The sequence below is a fragment of the Lygodium microphyllum genome, chromosome 16 (genome assembly GCF_053477565.2).
Source record: "Lygodium microphyllum isolate KBCC chromosome 16, Lygodium_microphyllum_v1.1.10, whole genome shotgun sequence".
Lineage (NCBI taxonomy): Eukaryota > Viridiplantae > Streptophyta > Polypodiopsida > Schizaeales > Lygodiaceae > Lygodium > Lygodium microphyllum.
The window spans coordinates 145851562-145861561 of record NC_141150.1 but is presented as its reverse complement, the minus strand read 5'-3'; positions in this window follow the sequence as shown (position 1 = coordinate 145861561).

Sequence of the window (10000 nt, the reverse complement as noted above, 5' to 3'; positions counted from 1 at the left end):
CCACCCTTCCCCCCCCCCCCCCCCGCCCCCAACACACACCACCCCTCCCCCCCCCCCCAAAAACTCGCCCCCCCCCCTCAATACACACCTCCCCACCCTTCCCCCCCCCCCCCCTCAACACACACCACACCACACCACACCACCCCTCCCCTTCCCCCCCTCCAAATTTCGCCCCCCCCTCAACACACACCACCCCACCCCTCCCCCCCCCCCTCCAAATTTCGCCCCTTCTCCCCCCCAAAAATTCGCCCCCCCCCCCCCCCCCCCTCAACACACACCACACCACACCACCCCTCCCCCCCCCACCCCCCTCAACACACACCACCCCACAACACCCCTCCCCCCCCCCAAAAATTCCCCCCCCCCCCCCTCAACACACACCACCCCACCCCCCCCCCCCCAACACACACCACACCACCCCTCCCCCCCCCTCAAAAATCCCCCCCCCCCCTCAACACACAAAACACCACCCCTCCCCCCCCCCCCCTCAAAACACACCACACCACACCACCCCTCCCCCCCCCTCCAAATTTTGCCCCCCCCCCCCCCCAAAAAATTGGCCCCCCCCTCAACACACACCACACCACACCACCCCTCCCCCCCCCTCCAAAATTCACCCCCCACCCCCCTCAACACACACCACCCCACACCTCCCCTCCCCCCCCCCCAAAAAATTTTCCCCCCCCCTCAAAAATTTCCCCCCCCCCCTCAACACACACCACCATATCCCCCCCCCCTCAACACACACCACACCACCCCTCCCCCCCCCTCAAAAATCCCCCCCCCCCCTCAACACACAAAATACCACCCCTCCCCCCCCCCTCCAAATTTTGCCCCCCCCCCCAAAAAAATTGGCCCACCCCCTCAACACACACCACACCACATCACCCCTCCCCCCCCTCCAAAATTCGCCCCCCCCCCCCCCCCCCTAAACACACACCACCCCACCCCACCCCTCAACACACACCACACCACCCCTCCCCCCCCCCCTCAAAAATCCCCCCCCCCCCTCAACACACACCACACCACCCCTCCCCTTCCCCCCCTCGAAATTTCGCCCCCCCCTCAACACACACCACCCCACCCCTCCCCCCCCGCCCCAAAAATTCGCCCCCCCTCCAAATTTCGCCCCTTCCCCCCCCAAAAATTCGCCCCCCCCCTCAACACACACCACACCACACCACCGCTCCCCCCCCCCTCCAAAATTCGCCCCCCCCCCCAAAAATTTCCCACCCCTCCCCCCTCAACACACACCACCCCACCCCCCCCCCCCCAACACACACCACACCACCCCTTCCCCCCCCCCTCAACACACACCACACCACCCCTCCCCCCCCCCCGCCCCCAAAAAATTCGCCCCCCCCCCCCCCCCCCAACACACACCACTCCACCCACCCCCCCCAAAAAAATTCGGCCACCCCCCTCAACACACACCACACCACACCACCCCTCCCCCCCCCCCCCTCAACACACACCACCCCACCCCCCCCCCTCAACACACACCACACCACCCCTCCCCCCCAAAAAATTCGGCCACCCCCCTCAACACACACCACACCACACCACACCACCCCTCCCCCCCCCCCCCCCCAAAATTCGCCCCCCCCCCCCCCTCAATACACACCTCCCCACCCTTCCCCCCGCCCCCAACACACACCACCCCTCCCCCCCCCCCCCAAAAATTCGCCCCCCCCCCCCCCCCCTCCCCTCAATACACACCTCCCCACCCTTCCCCCCCCCTCCCTCAACACACACCACACCACACCACACCACCCCTCCCCTTCCCCCCCTCCAAATTTCGCCCCCCCCTCAACACACACCACCCCACCCCTCCCCCCCCCCTCCAAATTTCGCCCCTTCTCCCCCCCAAAAATTCGCCCCTCCCCCCCCCCCCCTCAACACACACCACACCACACCACCCCTCCCCCCCCCACCCCCCTCAACACACACCACCCCACACCACCCCTCCCCCCCCCCAAAAATCCCCCCCCCCCCCAACACACACCACCCCACCCCCCCCCCCCCCCAACACACACCTCACCACCCCTCCCCCCCCTCAAAAATTCCCCCCCCCCCCCTCAACACACAAAACACCACCCCTCCCCCCCCCCCTCCAAATTTTGCCCCCCCCCCCCCCCCCCAAAAAATTGGCCCCCCCCTCAACACACACCACACCACACCACCCCTCCCCCCCCTCCAAAATTCGCCCCCCACCCCCCTCAACACACACCACCCCACACCTCCCCTCCCCCCCCCCCGAAAATTTCCCCCCCCCCCAAAAATTCCCCCCCCCCCCCCCCCCCCTCAACACACACCACCACATCCCCCCCCCCTCAACACACACCACACCACCCCTCCCCCCCCCCTCAAAAATCCCCCCCCCCCTCAACTCACAAAACACCACCCCTCCCCCCCCCCCCCCCAACACACACCACACCACACCACCCCTCCCCCCCCCCCTCCAAATTTTGCCCCCCCCCCCCAAAAAATTGGCCCCCCCCCTCAACACACACCACCCCTCCCCCCCCCCCCTCCAAAATTCGCCCCCCCCCCCCTCAACACACACCACACCACACCACACCAACCCTCCCCTTCCCCCCTCCAAATTTCGCCTTCCCCTCAACACACACCACCCCACCCCTCCCGCCCCCCCCAAAAAATTCGCCCCCCCCGGTCCAAATTTCGCCCCTTCCCCCCCCAAAAATTCGCCCCCCCCCCTCAACACACACCACACCACATCACCCCACACCACGCCTCCCCCCCCTCAAAAATCCCCCCCCCCCCCCTCAACACACACCACACCACACCACCCCTCCCCCCCCCTCAAAAATCCCCCCCCCTCAACACACACCACACCACCCCTCCCCTTCCCCCCCTCCAAATTTCGCCCCCCCCTCAACACACACCACCCCACCCCTCCCCCCCCCGCCCCCAAAAAATTCGCCCCCCCCCCAACACACACCACCCCACCCCCCCCCCAAAAATTCGGCCACCCCCCTCAACACACACCACACCACACACCCCCTCCCCCCCTCCAAAATTTGCGCCCCCCCCCCTCAATACACACCTCCCCACCCCCCCCCCCCTCAACAAACACCACACCACCCCTCCCCCCCCCTCAAAAATCCCCCCCCCCCCTCAACACACACCACACCACACCACCCCTCCCCCCCCCCCCCCCAACACACCCCCCCCCCCCCAACACACACCACACAACCCCTCCCCCCCCCCTCAAAAATTCCCCTCCCCCCCCTCAACACACACCACACCACCCCTCCCCCCCCCCCCCTCAAAAATCCCCCCCCCCCCCCTCAACACACACCACACCACACCACCCCCCCCCCCCCCCCCTCCAAATTTTGCCCCCCCCCCCCCAAAAAATTGCCCCCCCCCCTCAACACACACCACACCACACCACCCCTCCCCCCCCCTCCAAAATTCGCCCCCCCCCCCCCTCAACACACACCACCCCACCCCCCCCCCTCAACACACACCACACCACCCCTCCCCTTCCCCCCCTCGAAATTTCGCCCCCCCCTCAACACACACCACCCCACCCCTCCCCCCCCGCCCCAAAAATTCGCCCCCCCCTCCAAATTTCGCCCCTTCCCCCCCCAAAAATTCGCCCACCCCCCCTCAACACACACCACACCACACCACCGCTCCCCCCCCCCTCCAAAATTCGCCCCCCCCCAAAAATTTCCCACCCCTCCCCCCTCAACACACACCACCCCCACCCCCCCCCCAACACACACCACACCACACCACACCACCCCTCCCCCCCCCCCCCCTCAACACACACCACACCACCCCTCCCCCCCCCCCGCCCCCAAAAAATTCGCCCCCCCCCCCCCCCAACACACACCACTCCACCCCCCCCCCAAAAAAAATTCGGCCACCCCCCTCAACACACACCACACCACACCACACCACCCCTCCCCTTCCCCCCCTCCAAATTTCACCTTCCCCTCAACACACACCACCCCACCCCTCCCCCCCCCCCAAAAATTCGCACCCCCGTCCAAATTTCGCCCCTTCCCCCCCCAAAAATTCGCCCCCCCCCTCAACACACACCACGCCACACCACCCCTCCCCACCCCCCCCCCCTCAACACACACCACCCCTCCCCCCCCCCCCCCTCAACACACACCACACCACCCCTCCCCTTCCCCCCCTCCAAATTTCGCCCCCCCCTCAACACACACCACCCAACCCCTCCCCCGCCCCCGCCCCCAAAAAATTCGCACCCCCCCAACACACACCACCCCACCCCCCCCCCCCCCCCCAAAAATTCGGCCACCCCCCTCAACACACACCACACCACACCACCCCTCCCCCCCCTCCAAAATTTGCCCCCCCACCCCCCGGCCCCAACACACACCACCCCTCCCCCCCCCCCCAAAAATTCGCCCCCCCCCCTCAATACACACCTCCCCACCCTTTCCCCCCCCCCCTGAACACACACCACACCACCCCTCCCCCCCCTCTCAAAAATCCCCCCCCCCCCCCTCAACACACACCACACCACCCCTCCCCTTCCCCCCCTCCAAATTTCGCCCACCCCTCAACACACACCACCCCACCACCCCCCCCCCCCCCCCAAAAATTCGCCCCCCCCCCCTCAACACACACCACCCCACACCACACCACCCCTCCCCCCCCCCCAGAAAAATCCCCCCCCCGCCCTCAACACACACCACCCCACCCCCCCCCCTCAACACACACCACACCACACCACCCCTCCCCTTCCCCCCCTCGAAATTTCGCCCCCCCCTCAACACACACCACCCCACCCCTCCCCCCCCGCCCCAAAAATTCGCCCTCCCCTCCAAATTTCGCCCCTTCCCCCCTCGTCACTCCCCCACCCAACCCAACCCCGCGTCACCCCCATGACACGGCACACCCCCCCACCCCACCGCACCCCCCCACGACGCCCCCCCCGCACCCCACCTCGAAAAACCCCGCTCCCTCCACGCCACACCACAAATGCCTCCGAAAACCCCGCTCGACCCACCCCACCCCGCGTCACCCCCCCACGACATGGCGCACCCCCCACCCCACCGCACAGCCCAACGACGCCGCCCCGCACCCCACCTCGAAAAACCCCGCTCCCTCCATACCACCCCACCACGCCTCCGAAAACCCCGCTCAACCCACCCCACCTCGCGTCAGCCCCCCAGGACACGGCACACCCCCCACACCCCACCGCACCCCCCCACGACGCGGCGCATATCCCCCCCCCCCCGCACCCCACCTCGAAAAACCCCACTCGACCCACCCAACCCCGCGTCACTCCCCCAGGACACGGCGCACCCCCCCACCCCACCGCACCCCCCCACGACGCGGCGCATATCCCCCCCCCCCCGCACCCCACCTCGAAAAACCGCGCTCGACCCACCCCACCCCGCGTCACCCCCCCACGACACGGCGCACCCCCCACCCCACCGCACCCCCCCACGACGCCCCCCCCCGCACCCCACCTCGAAAAACCCCGCTCCCTCCACGCCACACCACCACGCCTCCGAAAACCCCGCTCGACCCACCCCACCCCGCGTCTCCCCCCCACGACACGGCGCACCCCCCACCCCACCGCACCCCCCAACGACGCCGCCCCGCACCCCACCTCGAAAAACCCCGCTCCCTCCATACCACCCCACCACGCCTCCGAAAACCCCGCTCGACCCACCCCACCTCGCGTCAGCCCCCCACGACACGGCACACCCCCCACACCCCACCGCACCCCCCCACGACGCGGCGCATATCCCCCCCCCCCCCCCGCACCCCACCTCGAAAAACCCCACTCGACCCACCCAACCCCGCGTCACTCCCCCAGGACACGGCGCACCCCCCCACCCCACCGCACCCCCCCACGACGCGGCGCATATCCCCCCCCCCCGCACCCCACCTCGAAAAACCCCGCTCGACCCACCCCACCCCGCGTCACCCCCCCACGACACGGCGCACCCCCCCACCCCACCGCACCCCCCCACGACGCCCCCCCCCGCACCCCACCTCGAAAAACCGCGCTCCCTCCACAGCACCCCACCTCTCCTCCAAAAACCCCGCTCGACCACCCCCACCCCGCGTCACCCCCCACGACGCCCCCCCGCACCCCACCTCGAAAAACCCCGCTCCCTCCACAGCACCCCACCTCTCCTCCAAAAACCCCGCTTGACCACCCCAACCCCGCGTCACTCCCCCACGACACGGCGCACCCCCCCACCCCACCGCACCCCCCCACGACGCCCCCCCGCACCCCACCTCGAAAAACCGCGCTCCCTCCACAGCACCCCACCTCTCCTCCAAAAACCCCGCTCGACCCACCGCACCCCGCGTCACGGCGCACCCCCCACCCCAGGGCACCCCCCCACGACGCCCCCCCCCCCACCCCACCTCGAAAAACCGCGCACCATCCACAGCACCCCACCTCTCCTCCAAAAACCCCGCTCGACCCACCCCACTCCGCGTCACCCCCCCACGACACGGCGCACCCCCCCACGACGCCCCCCCGCACCCCACCTCGAAAAACCCCGCTCCCTCCACAGCACCCCGCCACGCCTCCGAAAACCCCGCTCGACCCACCCCACCCCGCGTCACCCGCCACGACACGGCGCACCCCCCCACAACGCCCCCCCCGCACCCACCTCGAAAAACCCCGCTCCCTCCACGCCTCCGAAAACCCCGCTCGACCCACCCCACCCCGCGTCTCCCCCCCACGACACGGCGCACCCCCCCACGACGCCCCCCCGCTTCCCACCTCGAAAAACCGCGCTCCCTCCACAGCACCCCACCTCTCCTCCAAAAACCCCGCTCGACCACCCCCACCCCGCGTCACCCCCCACGACGCCCCCCCGCACCCCACCTCGAAAAACCCCGCTCCCTCCACAGCACCCCACCTCTCCTCCAAAAACCCCGCTCGACCCACCCCAACCCCGCGTCACTCCCCCACGACACGGCGCACCCCCCCACCCCACCGCACCCCCCCACGACGCCCCCCCGCTTCCCACCTCGAAAAACCGCGCTCCCTCCACAGCACCCCACCTCTCCTCCAAAAACCCCGCTCGACCACCCCCACCCCGCGTCACCCCCCACGACGCCCCCCCGCACCCCACCTCGAAAAACCCCGCTCCCTCCACAGCACCCCACCTCTCCTCCAAAAACCCCGCTCGACCCACCCCAACCCCGCGTCACTCCCCCACGACACGGCGCACCCCCCCACCCCACCGCACCCCCCCACGACGCCCCCCCGCACCCCACCTCGAAAAACCGCGCTCCCTCCACAGCACCCCACCTCTCCTCCAAAAACCCCGCTCGACCACCCCCACCCCGCGTCACCCCCCACGACGCCCCCCCGCACCCCACCTCGAAAAACCCCGCTCCCTCCACAGCACCCCACCTCTCCTCCAAAAACCCCGCTCGACCCACCCCAACCCCGCGTCACTCCCCCACGACACGGCGCACCCCCCCACCCCACCGCACCCCCCCACGACGCCCCCCCCCGCACCCCACCTCGAAAAACCGCGCTCCCTCCACAGCACCCCACCTCTCCTCCAAAAACCCCGCTCGACCACCCCCACCCCGCGTCACCCCCCACGACGCCCCCCCGCACCCCACCTCGAAAAACCCCGCTCCCTCCACAGCACCCCACCTCTCCTCCAAAAACCCCGCTTGACCACCCCAACCCCGCGTCACTCCCCCACGACACGGCGCACCCCCCCACCCCACCGCACCCCCCCACGACGCCCCCCCGCACCCCACCTCGAAAAACCGCGCTCCCTCCACAGCACCCCACCTCTCCTCCAAAAACCCCGCTCGACCCACCCCACCCCGCGTCACGGCGCACCCCCCACCCCAGGGCACCCCCCCACGACGCCCCCCCCCCCCCCCACCCCACCTCGAAAAACCGCGCTCCATCCACAGCACCCCACCTCTCCTCCAAAAACCCCGCTCGACCCACCCCACCCCGCGTCACCCCCCCACGACACGGCGCACCCCCCCACGACGCCCCCCCGCACCCCACCTCGAAAAACCCCGCTCCCTCCACAGCACCCCGCCACGCCTCCGAAAACCCCGCTCGACCCACCCCACCCCGCGTCACCCGCCACGACACGGCGCACCCCCCCACAACGCCCCCCCCGCACCCACCTCGAAAAACCCCGCTCCCTCCACGCCTCCGAAAACCCCGCTCGACCCACCCCACCCCGCGTCACCCCCCCCACGACACGGCGCACCCCCGCACCCCACCTCGAAAAACCCCGCTCCCTCCACAGCACCCCGCCACGCCTCCGAAAACCCCGCTCGACCCACCCCACCCCGCGTCACCCCCCACGACACGGCGCACCCCCCCACCCCACCGCACCCCCCCACGACGCCCCCCCCGCACCCCACCTCGAAAAACCCCGCTCCCTCCACGCCTCCGAAAACCCCGCTCGACCACCCCCACCCCGCGTCACCCCCCACGACGCCCCCCCGCACCCCACCTCGAAAAACCCCGCTCCCTCCAGAGCACCCCACCTCTCCTCCAAAAACCCCGCTCGACCCACCCCAACCCCGCGTCACTCCCCCACGACACGGCGCACCCCCCCACCCCACCGCACCCCCCCACGACGCCCCCCCGCACCCCACCTCGAAAAACCGCGCTCCCTCCACAGCACCCCACCTCTCCTCCAAAAACCCCGCTCGACCACCCCCACCCCGCGTCACCCCCCACGACGCCCCCCCGCACCCCACCTCGAAAAACCCCGCTCCCTCCACAGCACCCCACCTCTCCTCCAAAAACCCCGCTCGACCCACCCCAACCCCGCGTCACTCCCCCACGACACGGCGCACCCCCCCACCCCACCGCACCCCCCCACGACGCCCCCCCCCGCACCCCACCTCGAAAAACCGCGCTCCCTCCACAGCACCCCACCTCTCCTCCAAAAACCCCGCTCGACCACCCCCACCCCGCGTCACCCCCCACGACGCCCCCCCGCACCCCACCTCGAAAAACCCCGCTCCCTCCACAGCACCCCACCTCTCCTCCAAAAACCCCGCTTGACCACCCCAACCCCGCGTCACTCCCCCACGACACGGCGCACCCCCCCACCCCACCGCACCCCCCCACGACGCCCCCCCGCACCCCACCTCGAAAAACCGCGCTCCCTCCACAGCACCCCACCTCTCCTCCAAAAACCCCGCTCGACCCACCCCACCCCGCGTCACGGCGCACCCCCCACCCCAGGGCACCCCCCCACGACGCCCCCCCCCCCCCCACCCCACCTCGAAAAACCGCGCTCCATCCACAGCACCCCACCTCTCCTCCAAAAACCCCGCTCGACCCACCCCACCCCGCGTCACCCCCCCACGACACGGCGCACCCCCCCACGACGCCCCCCCGCACCCCACCTCGAAAAACCCCGCTCCCTCCACAGCACCCCGCCACGCCTCCGAAAACCCCGCTCGACCCACCCCACCCCGCGTCACCCGCCACGACACGGCGCACCCCCCCACAACGCCCCCCCCGCACCCACCTCGAAAAACCCCGCTCCCTCCACGCCTCCGAAAACCCCGCTCGACCCACCCCACCCCGCGTCACCCCCCCCACGACACGGCGCACCCCCGCACCCCACCTCGAAAAACCCCGCTCCCTCCACAGCACCCCGCCACGCCTCCGAAAACCCCGCTCGACCCACCCCACCCCGCGTCACCCCCCACGACACGGCGCACCCCCCCACCCCACCGCACCCCCCCACGACGCCCCCCCCGCACCCCACCTCGAAAAACCCCGCTCCCTCCACGCCTCCGAAAACCCCGCTCGACCCACCCCACCCCGCGTCACCCCCCCACGACGCCCCCGCGCACCCCACCTCGGAAAACCCGCTGCATCCACACCACCCCACCCCACCTCGGAAAACCCGCTGCATCCACACCACCCCACCCCGCGTCACGGCACACCCCACCGCACCCCCCCTCGACGCGGCGCATCCCCCCCGCACCCCACCTCGAAAAACCCCGCTCC